Source organism: Peromyscus leucopus, chromosome 2 (genome assembly GCF_004664715.2).
Source record: "Peromyscus leucopus breed LL Stock chromosome 2, UCI_PerLeu_2.1, whole genome shotgun sequence".
NCBI classification, from domain to species: domain Eukaryota; kingdom Metazoa; phylum Chordata; class Mammalia; order Rodentia; family Cricetidae; genus Peromyscus; species Peromyscus leucopus.
This window is the reverse complement of record NC_051064.1, coordinates 107,431,548-107,450,676: the sequence shown is the minus strand read 5'-3', so window position 1 is coordinate 107,450,676 and position 19,129 is coordinate 107,431,548. Positions and strand designations below refer to the sequence as shown.

General features: G+C 44.8%; 1 protein-coding gene across 10 annotated transcripts in view; it reads right to left on the bottom strand.

Moving 5' to 3' along the window:
- Nucleotides 1–19,129, bottom strand: part of Dab1 (DAB adaptor protein 1) — a 1,142,636-nt gene that overhangs the window by 276,920 nt on the left and 846,587 nt on the right. The window contains exon 1 of one of the 10 annotated variants that reach the window (XM_037203412.1): nucleotides 994–5,219. The exons of the other annotated variants lie outside the window; for them this stretch is intronic. The gene's annotated coding sequence lies outside the window, so the exon portion shown is untranslated. Of the gene's footprint in view, nucleotides 1–993; nucleotides 5,220–19,129 lie in introns of those variants that run through there. 10 annotated transcript variants of the gene reach the window in all.

Here is a 19,129-nt window from a genome sequence, read left to right as displayed (position 1 = left end):
CAGCCCTTTCCCCAAGCTCAAGTCAAGAACTTAAAATATAAAGTGGAGATTAAAAACAAAATTCAAAAAGGAGACATAAACCCGGTATATTTTAAAAGCAGAATTTAAAAACTGTCAGTATGATGTGCGATGCCTTTTCATCTCCTGACTTTCATCCCTCCATTCTGGTGGCACACAGCCAGAAAAATCACACGATAAAATAAGTTGCTTCAAATAATCACAAGGCCTGAGGGCTCAAAAGTACTTCACATTAGTATGCCCAAATAAAATGCTCTTGATGCTGTTTGGGAAACACCTAACAGGGACTTTGGTCCTCATTGCACAGACCAAGCAAGCAAGGCTCTTGGAGTAAGCAAGCACCCACCCTTGGAGTGCAGTGAAGGGCAAGTTAGGCCCCCAAGTGTTCAGGCTGCCAAGCTAGCACTGAAAAGCAGGACAGGTTATTGGAGACGGTCCATATCAAAAGCTTAGAGTTGTCATTGCTCAGACGAGGGACTGTATCTTATAGACTGACTGGTCACTCAATTAGAACATTCTACAGAACCATTAGCCAGGTCATCTGGTTCCCAGTCTATCTGGGGTCCAAAGAAACAGTATCACTTTCATCCCTGAATTCCCCACTACTGCACATTATTAACATCTAAAGCCATTTGCTTTTCCAGGTACATTGCTGAGATGAAGGTATTTTCAGAAGTATAACAAGAACTTTAAGGAAAAGAAAAAAAAAAAAACTTTAAGAACTAAAAAGACAACAAACTTTTGCGTACTCTAGAGAAGGAGCCCTCTGTTTCCGAACATAATTTCCCCCGAGGCAGCTTCACAGAGTGTGTTCCAGAAAAAGTGCTCAGAACCTCAGGCACAGGGAGAAAGAACTCATGGGAAATACCTCGGCATGCCGAAAGCAAACAAAACCCCATAGCCCGAACACATTTATTTCTAATAAAGATCTCTACCCTGAGATAAAAAGTTAAATGAAATTAAATAGCACAATACCCATGTTCACCGAGCTGCAGAGGCAAACCCCCAGGGGGAAGACAGCTGCACCAGCCCTCCAGCGACGCACCGGCCACCAAAGGAGCAGAGAGGGCAAAGGGCACAGTTCAGATCACAGCTAGTGACTTCGATGAGTGATCAGCGGAGGAGTGGGGCAGGGTGTGGTCACATGGGGAGACACAGCTAGGGTCCAATGCAAACGCAATCAGGGCAAGGGCACAGAGCACAGACCTCTCCACTCCAAATACACCTGCTGACTTACACACTTCACGGACTGTTGAAGTGCATTTTAAAGCGGGGGTTTTTGCCACGGGTTATTTAGTTCTGGCGTGTAGCTTATGTTTTGGAGGAGGGAAGCAGTCAGTAAACAGAAATATAAATCAAACATAACATGCCAGATGTGCTAGGAGAGAAACTAGGAGTGAGGGGGTGCTCATCTCAACTTCCACAGGAGAGGAGTATGTGTTTTTAAGGCAGCTGTCAGGGAAGGGGCGTACGCACCAGAGCAAAAACATTCAAGAAAGTGGGACTGTGTGGCATGGGGAAGCTGGGGAAGAGCATTTCAGGCAGAACAGAAAGCCCGAAACTCCTGGGACAGAAATAAAAGGAGCCAAGGATTCTAGTCCGGCATGCTGCAAAGAGGGTGCAGTAAAACACAGGCTAGCAAGGTACAGACCAGGGCCAGGCTCTGGAGAATGCAAGGGCTTTGCTGGTAAGCAGTTCGGTAATCTAGATTTGGAGTTCTGAGCAGCCACTAGCCATGGGACCCTAGAGGAGAAAAACTTTAGGAGTAACCAGTTCTGTATGTGAAAGAAAGGAACAAAACAAATAAATAACAAATGAAAGAAAGAAGATGAAGGGAAGGGAAGGGAGAGGAGAGGAGGGGAGGGGAGGGGAAGGGAAAAGAGAGGAGAGGAGATCCTTTACTCCCTGTCCCACTAACCTGGTTCTTGTTATCAAAATTACATTGGTGCCCCAGATAAGGGACAGAGTGACATCTCTCACTCAGCAAACTACAGGAGGGTATTGGAATGCAGCTCTAGAAATTCACTGTGCCAGTCACTGATGGGTTGGCGCCACAGCTGCCATGGACAATAAATACCAGAGGCAACACGGTTTTCCAATGGCTGCTACTGTCCTCAACATCATAGGACAGGACAAAGAGCTCTCATATCATGAGAGGTTGGTGGCCCAGAGTGGGGAAGCACCCAGCCCACGGGGGAGACTGTGAAACAGTCCTGACCTTCTAGATATCTACATTGAAGGTACAGTGGAAGCTGAGATCCAGGCTCAACAGGTCAAACCACAAGATGGAGAAAAAGTACTCAGATATCTGTGTGGCTGTGGCTGCCTGGGAATAACTTAGGAGATTCCTGCCTCCCTCGTAAGGCAAAGGAAAACCAGCCCTGTTGACTAATACACATTTATGGCATTAGACATTGCTCCCAATAAATGAACATTGATCAGGCAAGCTAATGTCAGCCGGATGCTTTATGACCTGGAACGTCCACACCCTTCATTTCCAACAGGCTCTACACTCAAGCCAAGGTCATCTATGGGCATCTGAACTCAAGCCAACGTCATCTGACGCTGACTGGGTCAGTGTTGCTGTGTATGGATACATCCTCCTTCTCAATGTGACTGTGCAAGACATGGTGATAGGAAAATAGTGGCCATGCATGAGGGGAGGTTGCCTTTAATTTCTGGCCAGAGTTGCTAGCGTCTGTCTCTGAAATTGGAATAATAGCTTTTGTCTTGTGATATTATTATTGTTGAGGAAAGTGTGCAAAATGGTCCTGGCCCACCATTGTCCCTCTTCACAAGGATGAAATTGAATAATATTTACATGTACTTGTTCCACCCACGTCTGATTCCCTCAACAACTCCCCAGCCTTTAACTCGGGAAGCTCAAATGAGAGAATCCAGAGCCAAGGGAGTTTATGACCTGGATCTTTCATTTCACACAACAGGGAGGCTGAGACTCAAAGAGGGACATATAACTTAATCTAAGCAGATGCCTCCTATAATAATTCAGAGGTTCCTTTTTGATAATGAACTCATCCAAAGGTAGTATGGCATCACAAACCCAGTGCCACGGGCAACATCACCAGGACACGCACTAATGCACTTAGGATCAATTTAGTTGTTGTTAGACCCAGGGTCACACAATGGCTTTATTAAAGCTCCAGCTCACATAGGAAACTGGAGGGGAGTGCTCTGTGCACTGAATGGAAACCAGCCCCCATTCCAAGTGTACAGAGGAAAGAGAGCCAGACTTCCTAAGCTCCTCATTTGCTGAAGTGGCTGCCGGGCTGCCATACAGTGTGCAAACTCCAACACGATGGCTTCCACTTGTTCGTTATCTGAGGATTGTAAGATGTCATTTCCAAACTCAAGCCAAACCGCACTGTCCATAGGCCATGGCATCAGGGTATGGCACGGGTGGCACTAGCTCTCACTGGGGCCCCACATTTGCTCAGGAATCCTGGGGGGAGGCTCTCTGAAAAGATGGTTTTGTGCATCTCTGTTTGTCATTACTCAGAGCAGATGGGGTGCTAAAATTAAGAATGTAGTGCCCCAGTTTTTAGGCACTTGCTGTTTCTGTGGAAATGATACTCAGTGCAAGTGTGGGGTGAAGCCAAAAGAGAATGAGACCTCACGGTACAGTTGGGAAGTGGTGGAGGTCTGGGATTGTGTCAGTCTTCAGTGAGGGCCTTGAATGATGAGCTGCAGCCCCTCTGTGCCTCGTGGAGTTTCCGCAACATAACTACTGGTCCCCCAACGCTTCTCCCTCCATACAAAATACTTAAAAGGACACTCTGTAAACATGTGTGCATGAAGACAAACACAGTCTCCATCCCTCACAGCTTCCTTCTTCCGATTTTAAAAGAAAGTAAAACATTTTTCTGGCGGCTCTCATATTACCATAGGACTGCAGCATTATACCTGTTGCTCTAAAGGGATAAGTTGGCTCTGCTCTGAAAATGGATGGATGGATGGATGGATGGATGGATGATTGGATGGGTGGGTGGGTGGATGGATTCTATGACTCACAACGTCAGGGACATCAGCATTCAAGTGTACAAATCCACTACCACTCCCCAGTATCTGGTAGTGCTCAATCAGAGGTTGTTAGCATACTTATTTCATAAACTAGAAAATATAATTCAAGCCTGACTGTCCCCATTCCTCCAATTTCTATGGTGACAACTAATGCTCAATATGAACAGACATGGAGTTAGGGGTGAGAAAAGAGGAGGCAGGGGAAGGATGGTCCATGACTGACCAGTTCTGAAAACACTTCACAATATAATAGCCCCTTGAAAATCCATGATGAATATTAGTATATTAACAATTTTAAAGTGCTTATTATTAAAGAAACCTATTAGCCCTTTAGAGCCAGATACCACAGTTCATTTAAACAAACAAAAATATCCTCAGAATAACCACAGACACTCCAGAGGATCTGGGGAATGCCCCCATGGGCTTCCTTCTGTGGCAAGGTGTCATTAACAGCTGTCATTCTTACCCTTGTCCCCTTATGCTATGGTTCTGCACTCGACTGTCACATGACCTAAAGCAGCTGCCCAGTGTCCTTTCTACTGTTTCCGCTCCACATTTCCACTCATTTTACTCCATGGTCCACATTCCACGGAGCATTACGTTACTGTGTCTTTGTTAGTTGGCTGACTCTCACTCCATCCACTGCAGCAGCGAGAACACAGTCCAAGACCACACCTCAACTAGGGTGTGTTTTGATGGGTAGAAAGTTTAAATATCATGTAATCTTTAGGAAGCCCCTTAAACTTCATAGGCTTTAGTTTTCCCATCTGTGCAGAGGGAATTTAAAACTCTTTGGTCATTGTCACTTTAAGAAGAAGTAATTGAGACAATAGTAATTAACACTGATATTCAGTGGGAAAATTTTTATGGTGTTATTTGTTAAATTTACTATTTAGCACAACTTTATGAGAGAAATACTTTTTCCACTGAAAATGAAAAACTGTAGAAAAGAGCATTAAACCCCTCAGGGCCAGTGATGGTACTCACTGCACCCTTTCCTAAGTCAATGTGGTTTCCTAAGTCAGTGTGCTTTCCACATTATCAGACTCTAAGGCCAAAGAAAATGCTGGCTCTGACTGTCACAAAAGAAATATAACTTCGGCCAGGCAGTGGTGGTGCACGCCTTTAATTCCAGCACTTGAGAGACAGAGGTAGGTGGGTCTCTGTGAATTCGAGGACAGCCTGGTCTACACAGGTAGTTCCAGGACAGCCAGGGCTGTTACACAAAGAAACCCTGTGCAAAAAAAAAAAAAAAAAAAAAAAAAAAAGGAGAAGAAAAAGGAAAAGAAAAACGACTTCAAAAGTAACAAGAAAGGGAATGTAAGAGGTGGCTTGCACGTAATTCAATTGACTGCATGTTACTCTTTGCCTGGGAAATGAGCACTCCCTATGTCAGTGGGTTTTCCAGCAGCCAAACTTTAGACCTGTACAAATATCTTCTAGGTTTTAATGCAATCTTTTGCATTGTATTTGCAGTACTTGTTCTAAATCACCCCTACACTCGACAACCAGGTGCCATCCACCTTCCCCCCAACCCCTGAAGTGAAGAGTTTACTTTCTCTTGGAGAGCAATTACCGGACAAATGCCAGGCTGCAGAGGGTGTTTCTCCGGCAGCAGCAGCTGTCTCCTTGGCAGCTCCTCAGGCACTTTCATTGGCAGTACTAAAATGGCCAGAGGGTCAGTCAGAGCTCAGCAGCCCACAAGCTCTCAGGTGGCCTCCCAGCTTCTGCCCGGATGTCTCGAAAACAAGAAAAAGGCTTGCATAAACCCACCTTCAAATTTGAAGGTAAGCCAAACCCAAACTCTAGCTCAATAAGAACCATTTAAGGGGGGGTTCTGGTTTTTGTTGGGAGCCAAACAATCTCATGATGCTATTTGCTTAACGGACTCACTATAACACCAACCTACATAAGGACAGATGATACCCAGAGAGTTAATATGTACTGTGGTAGTCAGCCTATAAAATGGCATATGGTGACCCCCACCTTGTGGCACTCATGCCTTTGGTAATCTCCCCGGGTGTGGGTAACCTCATGATTCACTTCCAACAACAGAACCCAGCAGAAGTGATGAGGTGTTGCTTGACAGATTAGGTTGTAGAGAGGCCCTACTGTGGCAGAGAGTGGGGCTGTGGAGAGACTGACATCAAGATTAACATGTGAAAGAAGCCAGTTGACAGACAAAGACTGGAAACCCACCTTAGGGAGCTACCCACAGGTGCAGAAAACCCCACAGATGTATCAACATCAGAGACAACATGAGCTATGTAAATGACCTACCAAGGGTCATGGAATTTGTACAGCAGCACCTGTGTGCTTTTCCCCAGCTCCCTAGCACACTCCCACACTCAAGTGTCTTCCCTCTTAACAAACTGTCTCTATTTCTATCACTGATGGTGTGTCGCTCCACAACCTCATTGCTTTCCTCTTGGTATGCCAGCTCTTGGCCTCTCACCTGCTTCATCTCAGAGAAGCCCGTACCATCCTGTAATCTGGTCTATGGGGCGACATACATGACAAGGCACTGAAGGAGGCCTCCAGACAAAGAATCAAGAATCACTGAGGCCCTCCATCTCATAGCCTGCTGTGTTCTAGGGCTGGAACCGGAGCTGGTACAGGTGAGCCTGTGGACCGCAGTAGCCCCGGCCAGTTCCTGGATTATACTGGCCAGGGCTAGCTCCTGGATTATACTGGCCAGGGCTAGTTCCTGGATCATATCACCCAATTGGACATCCTGAGCAAGGGCACCCACTGACCTGACCCTGAAAGTAGAACACAGTAAGTTTATACTTTTAAGGTGATGTGCTTTGGGTAATTTGTTATGTAGCGAACAGTAGTAGATGTGTATCTAAATAGAAAAAGGATAGTCACTGAATTATGTAAATAGAGTTGCCTATTTCAGGCCTGCTCAAATGCTACTTCCCCGAGTTTATTCCAGTACTCTTATTGGATTATTATGGCAGCTCAGTTCTACCCATTCCTGCATTGCACATGGCTCATGAATCTCAAACAATGAGTTTGTGGCATCCATACCACATGCAAGTCTGGCTGAAACATCAGGGATCATTTCAGATCTGCAGAGTCACAATCAGCCTGTTAGGAAAACCCTCAGTTGATTAGCCGGTAAACGGATGATGAAAAGTGCTATTCTGACACTGGGCAAAATCTTCTTCAAATTGTATTTAGTTTTTCTGCATGTTCTGTCTACCCTCAGTGAGAATTCTGATGTGGGGTAGGGAGATGTTTGATGGTTAAAGGGCTTGTCACTCAAGCACAAGGAACAGAATTTGGATCCCCAGAACCCACCTCAAAGCACAGCGAGCATGGCAGCTCATTAATTATTCCAGGACTCAGAAGATGGAGACAGAGGACCTCCAGGCTAGCTAGCTACACTAGCTGTATTGGTTAGCTATGAGTTCAATTTAGAAACTATGCCTCCATGAATAAGGTGGAGAATTATCAAGCAAGTCTTTAGACATCAACCTCTGGCCTTCACATGTACACACATGTGCATATATACCCACATATATGTATACATCCACACACATGTGAGTATGCATATACATGCATGCATGCCACACATACATACTGTAGCTGGAGTTTTCTCTCCAGGTCCCGCCAAACCCCGGGAGTCTGACAGCCCACTTATAAAATAAATACATAGACACTTCTATTATTTAAACTGTTTGGCCCAATGGCTCAGGCTTCTTGCTAGCTGTCCTTATATCTTAAATTAACCCATTTCTATTAGTCTGTAAGTTGGCAGTGGCTCGTGGCTTACCGGTACCTTACATCTAGCTTGTCATGGCGGCGGCTGGCAGCATCTCCCTGCCTCAGCCTTCCACCTCCCAGAATTCTTCTTCTTGTCCCGCCTACCCTATCCTTCCTGCCTGGCTACTGGCCAATCAGTTTTATTTATCAACAAATCCTCCACAGCAACATACACATGAGAGAAGGGGGTGGTAAGATGTGGGTGCTCATATTCACGCATTTCTACCATTTGGAGTGACCTGGTCTGCCTCTGTGACAATATATACAGGGTGAGGAACTGGGGACTACACTTTCAAAAGTTTTATGCCTATCATCCCTTTAACCAAAATTCATTTAACCATCTATCACTAAATTTCATTTTATCATTGAATTGCTATCTCCCACAGTCAACAGTGCTTCTAAGCTGTGAAGCCAGAGTCATGAACAAACTTTAGTGTCTGGCTGGCTCCAATCTCTCTCCTAGCTGCCACTCAAATATCCCAAGAAAGACTGGTTTGGATAAAGTTATCAGCATACTCCTAGACCAATCCAATGTGTCTAAAGGTGGAGCTAAGTGGTAGTTCCATCCAATCATGCATTTTAAGCAGGAAAGGTATCTTTAGAAGAGGAAAAATCGGTGCTGTTCCTGAAGGAGAAAGAAGCGCTAGAAATTTAAGTGCCAGGTGCTTCCTGAAGTCTACAGCTTTCTTCTGTTGGCGTGTAATTTCTCCACCCCAAATACCCCACCTGGAACCACAATGCCTCTGCTGTGGCTGGCTGTTAAGCTCCAGGAGCCTACCAAGTTCCTGCTGAGATAGCAAGCTCCAGGGTATTTCCTCGGTAAGGTCACGTTTCCTTCCATCCTCCCTTAGAAAACGGTCACACAGAGCCGACACAAGCTCAACCTTCGACTTACCAACTAATTTGTGTAAAGACAAAAGTAGATGCTCATGTGATTCCTTAGCCTCTGGCCCAGGGACAGAGGATATGGGTAGAGGCTTGGGCTTGCTGTATCATGCATTCCCACTCACGCGTGTTTATTTTAACAGGCTCACACCATCACAGTCCTACCCCTTGGAGTGGCATGATTTGCCAGGATCGTGCATAAAACACAGGCGTCCTGCGTAAAAACAGGTTCACACATTCCCAGCAGGCATGCAGCCTCATGTCCACCTGCTCTGCTTTTGTCCCACATCTCCTACCTCATCTACTCTCGCAATTGTGGGCCAGGGGCCTCCATGTCATTAGCACTGGAGGTCCCCACCTGTCTCTCCATCTGCGAAACTCTCAGGGGTAGTGACAGATCTTATTGAATCACCTTGTCTTTTTAGAAGTGATGCAAGGCCTCAGGGCTCTTGCTAATTACTAGACCTGTTACTCCTGTGTATGCTGCCCCTCTCCCTGTGAACAGCTTGCCTGGAGAACAGGAGAAGCTACTGAGATGAGCATCTTTATTCTGGCCTAACACATGGTCTGGCTCCCGAAAGGATGCATTGGTACCCAGCAGCTGAGGACTGAAGAGGGTTTATAGGGTCAGAGTCACCAGCTGCAAACGAGAGCAGTTGGCTGCCTCTTCCATGACAGTTTTCCTGCTCACATATTTGGAATCCAGGCACTTCCTCTGCATTAGTCACTGACAAATGATGCCTCTATAGAGGAAGGCTTCTTAAGGGCCCTTGAAGCCTCCTTAATTTAGTCTGTTTTCTCTTCTTCCCCCCTAAACCAGCTTCCTCTCCAGTAGCCTTTCCTACAACATAGAAATTGCCCCATTTTCACTGGTCACTGACCCATGGAAAGCTGAGATGCTGAAACAAGCCAGATATTTGTGTTCTTGGCCTCCCTTCTGGCTGGAAGTGGCAATGTGATCCAGTTCTGGCAAATGGAGACCAAGCGGGGAGTGGGTAGGTGCTGTGTAATATGAGAGTCCCTTCTGGGAAATCATTTTTTCTCCTCTGGTTAAAACAAAGAGTAAACAAACCAGGAAGTCCCATCTGACCATCCCCATTGCCTTAGCTTCTTTCTGTTTTCAATGACATGATATGAGGATATGATCTGTCGATCCTTGAGAGTTATTCTGAGACCATGAAACAATCTAAGGAGCTAGCAGAAAGAGCTACAGCCTCTGTGACCAGCATTGAACTACTATAGTTACCTTAGGGACACCTGCTCTGCTATAACCAGCAACAGAATGACTGTATCCCACAAAGTCACTGCTAACCAGGTCATTGGTTGTCTCCTAACTGACCAGCTCATATTCCTTTGCAAGATTCTTAGTCACCTTAATACTTCTTGACTTCTCTAAGTTCCATAAAGCAATTACCAAAACCTATTCCTTTATATCCTGCCATGCATGAATTGCTTGCTTATACAGAAAGTTGTGTATAGATAATGCTCACACATTATAGAAGTATCTAAATAGCATCAATACATACAATAAGGATAGATATACCCCGTTGTTGGTTGAAAATTTATTTTCTGTGCTGAAGACTCCGAGGCACTTGGTAAGTACACCATATATGTGTGTCACTTAATCACAAGTTGGTATGAAATAGGTAGGTGCGACCACCGTCACATTATAAAAAAAAAAAACAAAAACAAAAACAAAGCTGGCAGACGGGAAGTAGCCCCAAGTCACAGACTAGGAACACTGAGCTGAAATGGAAACCCAGGTAATCCACCTGCATAGTCTTCCTAACTTCTGCTTCATGCTGACTCTGTTCCATGTGATATACAAGGTAAGACAGTGAAGAGTGGGTAGCTACAGTTGGAAAATCACAAGAAAACTGACCGATAATTAAGGCTAAATTAGCTAATGGTCATCAATGGTACAAATTTATTTTTAAAATGTGAGTTGAATTCTTATCACATTAGCTGATCTGAGTAAAGTAGATAAGCATCCTCAAACAGAGGCAGACAGAGGAATGGTACAGAGGAATACACAGACGGGCAGCAATGGTGCCCAGATACCACCCAGCCACAGTGTGTGCCTTCAGCCACTGCGTTATGACTCCAATGTCGACCTTGATCTTACACTGTTTCAGTGAAGGTAAGATATTTATAGGAGCACTCACACTTACTAGGGTTAAAATCTATTTTCTGAGAGTAAGGAGACAGCTCAGAGGACAAGAACACTTGCTCTGTAAGCATAAGAGCCTGAGTGGAAGATATTAGTACCCATGTTAAAAAAAATCAGACGTGGCTCTGGGGCTGAGATGAGCAGATTTCAATAGCTCTCTAGCCAGTCAGCTTAGCCAAAATGGTGAGCATCAGTAAGAGAACCTACCCCAAGGCCGCAAGCAGACAGCTATGGAGGAGGCCCTGCATCCTGTTTGGGCCTCTACACACACACACACACACACACACACACACACACACACACACACAGATCCACACACTCTTGTGCATATATCACACAATACTGTACCACACCACACACTACACACACATAAACACATCACAAAATAATAAAAGCCATCTTCCAATATGTATTAGCCGCTCCCTCTGTCCTCTTCAGGACACAGGAGTCAGAGCTCAGAATCTCCTGACTCTGCTATCACTGTCTTGGGAATCTCAGCATGTCAAGGGCCACTGTCTACAACACAGACCCCTAGGTACTTATAACCACGCTCTGTATGAAATCTCATTTAATCTCAAAACCCTATGAGGAACTGTGTCCATCTCTTCCTTACACGCAAGAAACCAAGGCTTATAATGACTCAGCAAAATAAAAATGTCATATTCCTCATTCTCTCAAAACAGTCCCCAGTCCGTTCCTCTCCTCCGATGGCCAAGGATGCTCAGGTCTCTCTGATACATGACCACTCTCCACAACTCCCTGCACTCTGTATTCAACTCCCTTCAGTGCCTTTTACACGTGGCTTGCCTACAGGTCACCTCAAATTCAGTGTACGAATATATGCGAAATCCATCCTGGAATCTGCAATGGAACAGGGCCGTCAAAAGCAGATAGGACAGCTGAACAAGCTGCATTGGAGTCAGGAAACCCAGGGTTCAAACTGCCACCCGATCCCCTTCCATCTATGCAAATGGAGTGGTAGCCCCCACCCCAGCTCGGCATTCATGGGTGAAAGGTGATAATGGATACAAACTTGCCTGACAAAGTACTTGGCAAGGCATCTGCAAAGAGCATATAGTAGACACTTTGACTACTATTATCATCAGCACAATTCGACTCATCTATCACATGCAGGAATCTTTCCCCAATACCCACAACAGATGGCTATCCAGGCTCCGCTAGAACATTTCCAAAGATAGAGAGCTTGCTCGCTCTCACCATCTCCCCAGGCAGCCGGTTCTATTATTGGACAGCGCTCTCTGGCATGAAGTCTTTCCGACGCTGAGCCAAAGCCTGCTTCCATGAATCCCACTGGCCCCAGTGCTATCCCGTGGTGAAGCATAGCACAGCTCCCCTCTTTCCACACACATTGGTCATCATTCTAGGGGGAAAAAAAGCAATTATATGTGTTCTCTCCACATCCTCTCTTTTTCAAACATTCGTACCAACACACTCCACCTCCCATGGTATGATTTCTCTATTACCCATGATGCTCACCATGTCCTCAATGTCCAATACCCACAGGGGACACAGCAGTCCAGTATCTGATCTAAATGAACACTGTAGTTTCATTAATGCATTTGATAATCATACTGGGATAAAGTAGCCATATAATGTCACAGCTGTGCAGTGTAGGGCTCAAAGGGAAAGGAACCTGTAAGTGTCCTCTCATATTAAGAGAGATCAAGCCATGTCTTCTCTCGTCCTATCCTATCCCTGTGCAAATTGGCACCAACAGCCTGATTTATCCCATCGGGTTTACTTCAGTCAACTAACAACTTTCTGAATCCTTTTTCTGCCAGTTATATGACTCTGCTCTTCAAACTATTGATTGTAATTTTCTATAAATGTGTTCCAATTGCATCATCAAAATCAGCATTAAAGGCAACCGTGGTAACTCATTTCCACTCACTTTCAAGAATGATTATGCAGAGATGTTTTATTAAAGTCTCGGGATTCAAAAGTACAGAAGTGTTTCAGCGAGGCCACACGTGAAAAGGACAAGAGAGCAGGATGAGTAGGAGCATGGGTGACACAGCAGCTGGGGGGCCTCTCAAGCTGGCTCCCTCTGGACCTGCTCTGCAAAGGCCCCCAACCAGCAGAATCAGCACCTGTGCAGGGGACCCAAATACTTTATAAAGACAATCAGGTGATTGCAAAGCCAAATTAGCCCAATGCTCCCCAACTTACTTTCTCGCTGTCTGTGTCTATGTCTCTTTCTCTCTGTGTATGTGTGTGTATCTCTCCCTCTCTCTATATATACATAGATATAGATAAATAGATAGATATATCTATATATCTATATCTATCTATATATCTATATCTATCTATATATCTATCTATGTATATCTGTATCTCTATCTATCTATCTATCTATCTATCTATCTATCTATCTATCTATACATATCTGTCTCTCTCTTCACTTGGGCTAGTTACACTCACATTCTGATCCTGCTGGCCTGAGAGGTATGGGATAGTTCAACTCTACCCCATTGCCGAGGGACACTAAAGTGCCACTGGATCACGGGCTGAATAGCCAGGGCCTGAGATATGTTACCTAATTCTCCCCAAGTTTCTATCTGCAGTCCTGCCTTCCTACACATTGGTAATGGAACCCTTTGCCCCACTTGACTGAAATAAACAGGAAATAGAAAGTTAAATACAATGCCGGCTTCTGGTGGGGGCTCTGAGAGACTAGGAGAGCCTTACACATGGGCAGGGGAAAGGACAGCTTCCCAGAACAGGTTCTGGTTTTCTTAGTCATAGATGGGAAGGCTGTTTCAGATCTGGGAGACAAGTGGACAGCCTGAGAATCCAGAAAAGGCGATGAGGGGGCAAAATAAAACCAGAGCATCGTTCAGGAAAGCGATCTCCTCTGAAGACGCCACAAGACACTTGAACTTTAGTCTTATGTAATTGGAACTTTCCCTGTCTATGTTGACTAACATTGTGGCTGACTTGTCATATACTTAAGCCATGTCACCAGAACCAAAATTCAATCTCTCTGAGAGGAAGACCAGGTTCAACTATAACTTAGGGACTTAGCAGGGTGCACAAAACCACCGATCTTGCTATGAGTTCTTAGGATGGTTAGAAACTATATTTTTACATCTATTTTTTTCCATTCCAGCGCTTTTTCTGAAGCAGAGGCTAGTTTAAGGTGTATGAGTTATTAATCAAGGTTTTGAAAAGGCTGTAAACCAGTGAGGTCGGGTGGAGAAATGTGACTAGGGGTAATCAAAACCAAGAGGCATCTGGACGGCCGTGTCATGCACTGTAGACACACAGAGCTCGTGGCTGTTTATATTTATAAAAAACATGGCAGGCGTCTGCAATGTCAGAGTAATGCAGCCCCTCCAAGTCTGATGATTGGCAGGGAGGGGGGAAGTTACATGTGTTTGGGGTGAATGAAACTGTGGAAGAGGCGGACAGAGAAAACTCAGCCTAATTCAATCAGACATTACAATCAGACCTGGTTAATGTGAAACAATTAATACAATCCATTTTTATGCAGATTAGAACATTTCAAATTAACAGGTCAATAGCACTCATATGCTGTGAATGTGGGCTCCACCCGAGCCAGGTGAACCGTTAAGTGAACCAATCTAAACTTTATTACGGAGGACTCCTCAGACTCCTCGGAATTCACAATCCACTCAATTTGGAGTTAATCACTCACATTTTTCTCTCATCTACCAGATATCCTCATTTAAGACAGACCTGCTAGGCTTCCTCTTATGACAAAAGACAAGGGGGGTATGAATTATTCATTAGTGGCAAAGGTATCATTTTATCTGTTTATTTTCTAATTATGTGAAGTCAGATAAAGAAGCAGTCAATAAAAACCAAGAAACGCCCCCTCCCCCATTATATGGAATTAAAAGTAGACAATGTTAATGTGCATCTAGGAATCTATAAAGAAACATTTAATTAGCAGTCTGTATTGGAGAAGGAGACGACGAAGAACAAACAAGGCAAGTGCAAAGCCTGGGTGTGGCTCTCTGAGGGCTCATCCCACTCTTGTCTCCCTACCCCCCCAAGCCCCACCCCCACCCCACAGTGTGCCACCTCCAAGGCCATATCTGCCTTCCTACCTTGCCTCTCTCCTCTGCTCAAGCTCCTCCCAAGGGTAGCCCTTCCCTTCTGCTCGGCAAACCCCCAAACACATCCTTCAGGGTTTATTTACACTTCATCCTCAGCAGCCCAGCACCCAGACCAGCCTCCCTGCCAGCCAGTTTCCTGGAGCTGGCTCCCCTAGGAATCCTGTCACCCACATGCATCTCTGTTTGGGTTGCCTCTATTTCCTGAGACTTGCCTGAGTCCCAGAATGGAAGCCTTTTCCGTTTTGTATGTTGGATGCCATGCACAGAGCTGGTGCTGAAGGAACAGCTGCTCTCCTCCTCCCAAAACTGCCCTGCCCAGCAGCTGCTGGATCCTGCCCATCTCAGTCTCCTGGATTTTCATTTTTACTTTCCAGTGAAACGCCTGAGTCCTGTACTTCACTTAAGTTCATCCTGGACAAGCCTCGGGTAGGAGGAGACAGACAAGAGGGAAAACCTGTGTACGCCTTTCTGAATTCCATATAAATCACCTCCGATTCCTCTGGATTCTCAGACTGTGGTCCATGCTGCCACTGGAAGGCCGAGCTGCTCTGCCTGTAGTCTTCCCTAAAGATAGGGAGGAGAAAACTTTACAAGGATCAACCTTAGCCCTGCTTCTTTGAGCTTGACTTCAGTTTCTGGGCTTTAATTTTCTACCAATTAAAGGGGTTACACGTCACCTCAAGGTTTAGTTTGAGGATTAAGTAAACTACATCTTGACCAAGGATGGCATTCCCAGAATATACTATAGATGTGATATCTTGGGCAACTATGACCTATGATATCTATGCAATGATGATTATTGGGTGATGTATTGTTCACAACCAGTTTCCATCACTAAGGGATGTGGCTGTATGTCACATTTCTAGAGGCTAGGATGTCCAAGAACTAAGTACCAACAGCTTTCTGCCATGCCTGGTGAGGATCCTGTCTCTATGGATGAAGATGGCCACCTTCCCCCTGTGTCTTCACATGGTAGAGAACAAAAACTCTGATTTCTTCCTTTTCTTGTGAAGGTACTAGACCCCTTATGGGGCTCCAACTGAGACTATTTGGAGGATGAGCCTAAAAAGACAACCGCCACTCTCATCCTGGTATTTCTTGTGCACCACAAGCTATGGCCAGGTGTTCTTCACAGGTGTTGCCGATCTTTCCAAAAATGTGAACACATGCTGCAGCTGGTCCCTTCACCAGACCTCCTGTAAGCCTTCCAGGCAGTCAGTTTCTGCCATGGACCTGTGTTTGAAAAGGTCACCAAGTGATACCATGGGAGAAAATTGCTTCTATGCCTAAGCAGCAGAGGGGGTATTCAAACACTGAAAAAGCCCCTGCCATGTATGCGAGCATCATCAAAATGAGAAGGGAAGATCAGTGTCAGGTAGACTCAGGGGCTCAACTACTACCTCTTGAAGATGAGTGCGCAAATAACTCCCTTTGCCAAAGTTAGATTTCTACTTGCCTGAAAAGACTTATAAAATAAATAATAATAAGGTAAAACTATAATTAAGGTGTGGTGCCGGAGACTTATAATCAAAGCATTTAATAGGCTGATGTAGGGGTTCATCTTAAGTTCAAGGCCAGCCTGAGCTACAGTGTGAGACCATGTGTCAGGGGAAAAAAAAGTGCAAAACAACAATAACAACAAGAACCCTGGCATTGTGGTCCTTGACTGCAGTTCCAGTTGTCAGAAGGCTGAAGCAGGAGGACCATAAGTTCCAGGCCAGTCTGGGGGACAGAATAAGACCCTGTCTGCAATACAACTCATAAAACATGGGACTATGACTAATCTGGCTCCTTTGTGAGGTTTAAAAGCAACTTGCAGGGATCTTTTTAATAGGGTTCTTCCTTTAGGACCCCAGCAGGCTATATTTTGGGAGGAATGTCACATGCCAATGAGTCAAATGATCTAAAGATAGGCATGTCTTGGTCCTGCCTGGCTGTTTGCTACCCATGACAGCTGTTGCATCCTGCAGGGTGACATTTCCCACATCTGCCACCCAATCAGTAGCACAGAACACAAGACACCTAACTTTGGAGAGGTGGGTGGGTGTGCAAGTTTTCTGGGTCAGATCATGGCAATCAGGAGTAAAATGGAAACCAAGCACTCAGGAAGAGAATGGCTGGGGTGGGCTCTGAGTCTAACAGCCTGGCAAAGTCCAGAAAGGACACCAAGTTTTCATCTCGCTAGCCAGATTCAACCATGTAGTAAGTGCTGACCAGGGATGCTATACTGAAAATAGTTTCAGAGACTTTACATGTGCTCCAAGAAAAGACTGTCACAATGATAAGAGGCTCTGACCTGAATGGCTGGCAGGTACATCCTAGGCTAAAACAAACATTCACACTGCATTTCATGGTAATGAGGTGCCTTGGTCATACAGCATATTAAACTATACGCCTATACCAAATTCTTGCTCAAACGTCTTCCAAATATTCCAAAGACATGGACTGTGAGATTTCACAAAGTACTGAAACAGGCCACTGGAGAAAGCCACCGTTTGAGGTTACATCATCCAATAGCCAGTCTATTAATCCCACCCAATCAGTGGTATCAACCAATGAAAGACTGAAACTATGCAAAGAGCAAACCAACAACATAAAGTCCAAGTGTTTCTGTACTAAGTAAACATGTCCAGACTCGATTTTTTATATACTCTAAATAGACTCCAAATAAAAGAGCACTGCAACAATTACTCATTTAGCACTTACATGGCCTTAGGTACAGAGCATCAGAAGATGATTCAACACCTGTGAGAGGATGTGCATGGGTCTATGCAAACACTGTACCATTTTACCAAAGAGACTGAGGATATGAGAATCCATGTAGGTCCCAGAATGGAATCTCCTGCAAGTACCAAGTGATGGCAGTAGATACCACCAGACACACAATGGTCAAAGAAGATTCTTGATTCCCATACCAATTTTAAATTAATGGTGAGAAAATCTATTCATACTTGCCCAGAATCATGTCTGCCTGTGAGAACTGGGATACTATGTCCATACATTACTTTAAAAGCTGAGGGCTGGGGGTGTAGCTCAGGGGGTAGAGTGTTTGTCTTGTTTGCATTAGGCCCTGGTTCCAGTTAAAAACAAATTACTAAACGAATTCTATTTATCATTAATAGGATTTTGAGGGACTATCTACAGAAAGTGCTAATACACTTACATGAAATGAATGAAAAATTATGTTCACAACAGGTTCAAGAAACAAATGCCAAATGGATCCTGCGGCATTGGGAAATGTCTGGCCTTCCACAGAAGGTAGAGAAATCCACCTTCCTACACCTCTTTCCTTGATTGTCCCTACATGGCCCAGAACACAGTCCTCCAAGTGTGACTGAAGATCAGCAAAAAGGAGTATGAAGCTCTGCCTGAGGTGTCTGGCTTAGCAGGGCAGTCGAGCCAAAGAGCACTGAACTGATATGAGTCATGAGGGAAGGGATTCTTTTTTTTTTTTTGTTTTGTTTTTTTGTTTTTTTGGTTTTTCAAGACAGGGTTTCTCTGTGTAGCTTTGCGCCTTTCTTGGATCTCACTCTGTAGACCAGGCTGGCCTCGAACTAACAAAGATCCTCTTGCCTCTCCTCCTGAGTGCTGGGATTAAAGGCGTGTGCCACCACCGCCCAGCTGGGAAGTGATTCTTAAGCAGCTGACCTTATAGCTCACTGTTTACCCCCACAAAGCCCAGAAGAGGCCCTGAGAACAGCCCTACTGTGTGCAAGCCAGATGGTGTGATTCCTTAGTGTTCCAGTTCTTGTTGGTGACATACATTCCTCTGTATGGACATTATTCATCTTTTACATTGTTGCTATTTTTTGCATGGGTGGGGGGTGGGGATGGGGTGAGGGGGACTCTCCCTTCTTAGGGCTCTTTGCATATGGAAACAGTTAGTCTACATGTACAGGTGGACTGTCTCTTGGAAACCTTTGTTTTTAGCCAAGCTATCTGTGCACCACATTCATTAATTCCAAAATGGTTTGCAATTTGTCTCTTTCACAAAAAAAGTGCAAAAGCATCGATACACATACGTATTTCTATATTTACTAGTTGGGCCCCAGCTCAAAGACGGAACAGCAACAGAAGGCACCTAAGTACGCACCAGTAAATCTTAATAGTGAAAAATCTACCACTAAATACCCTGGAAACAGTC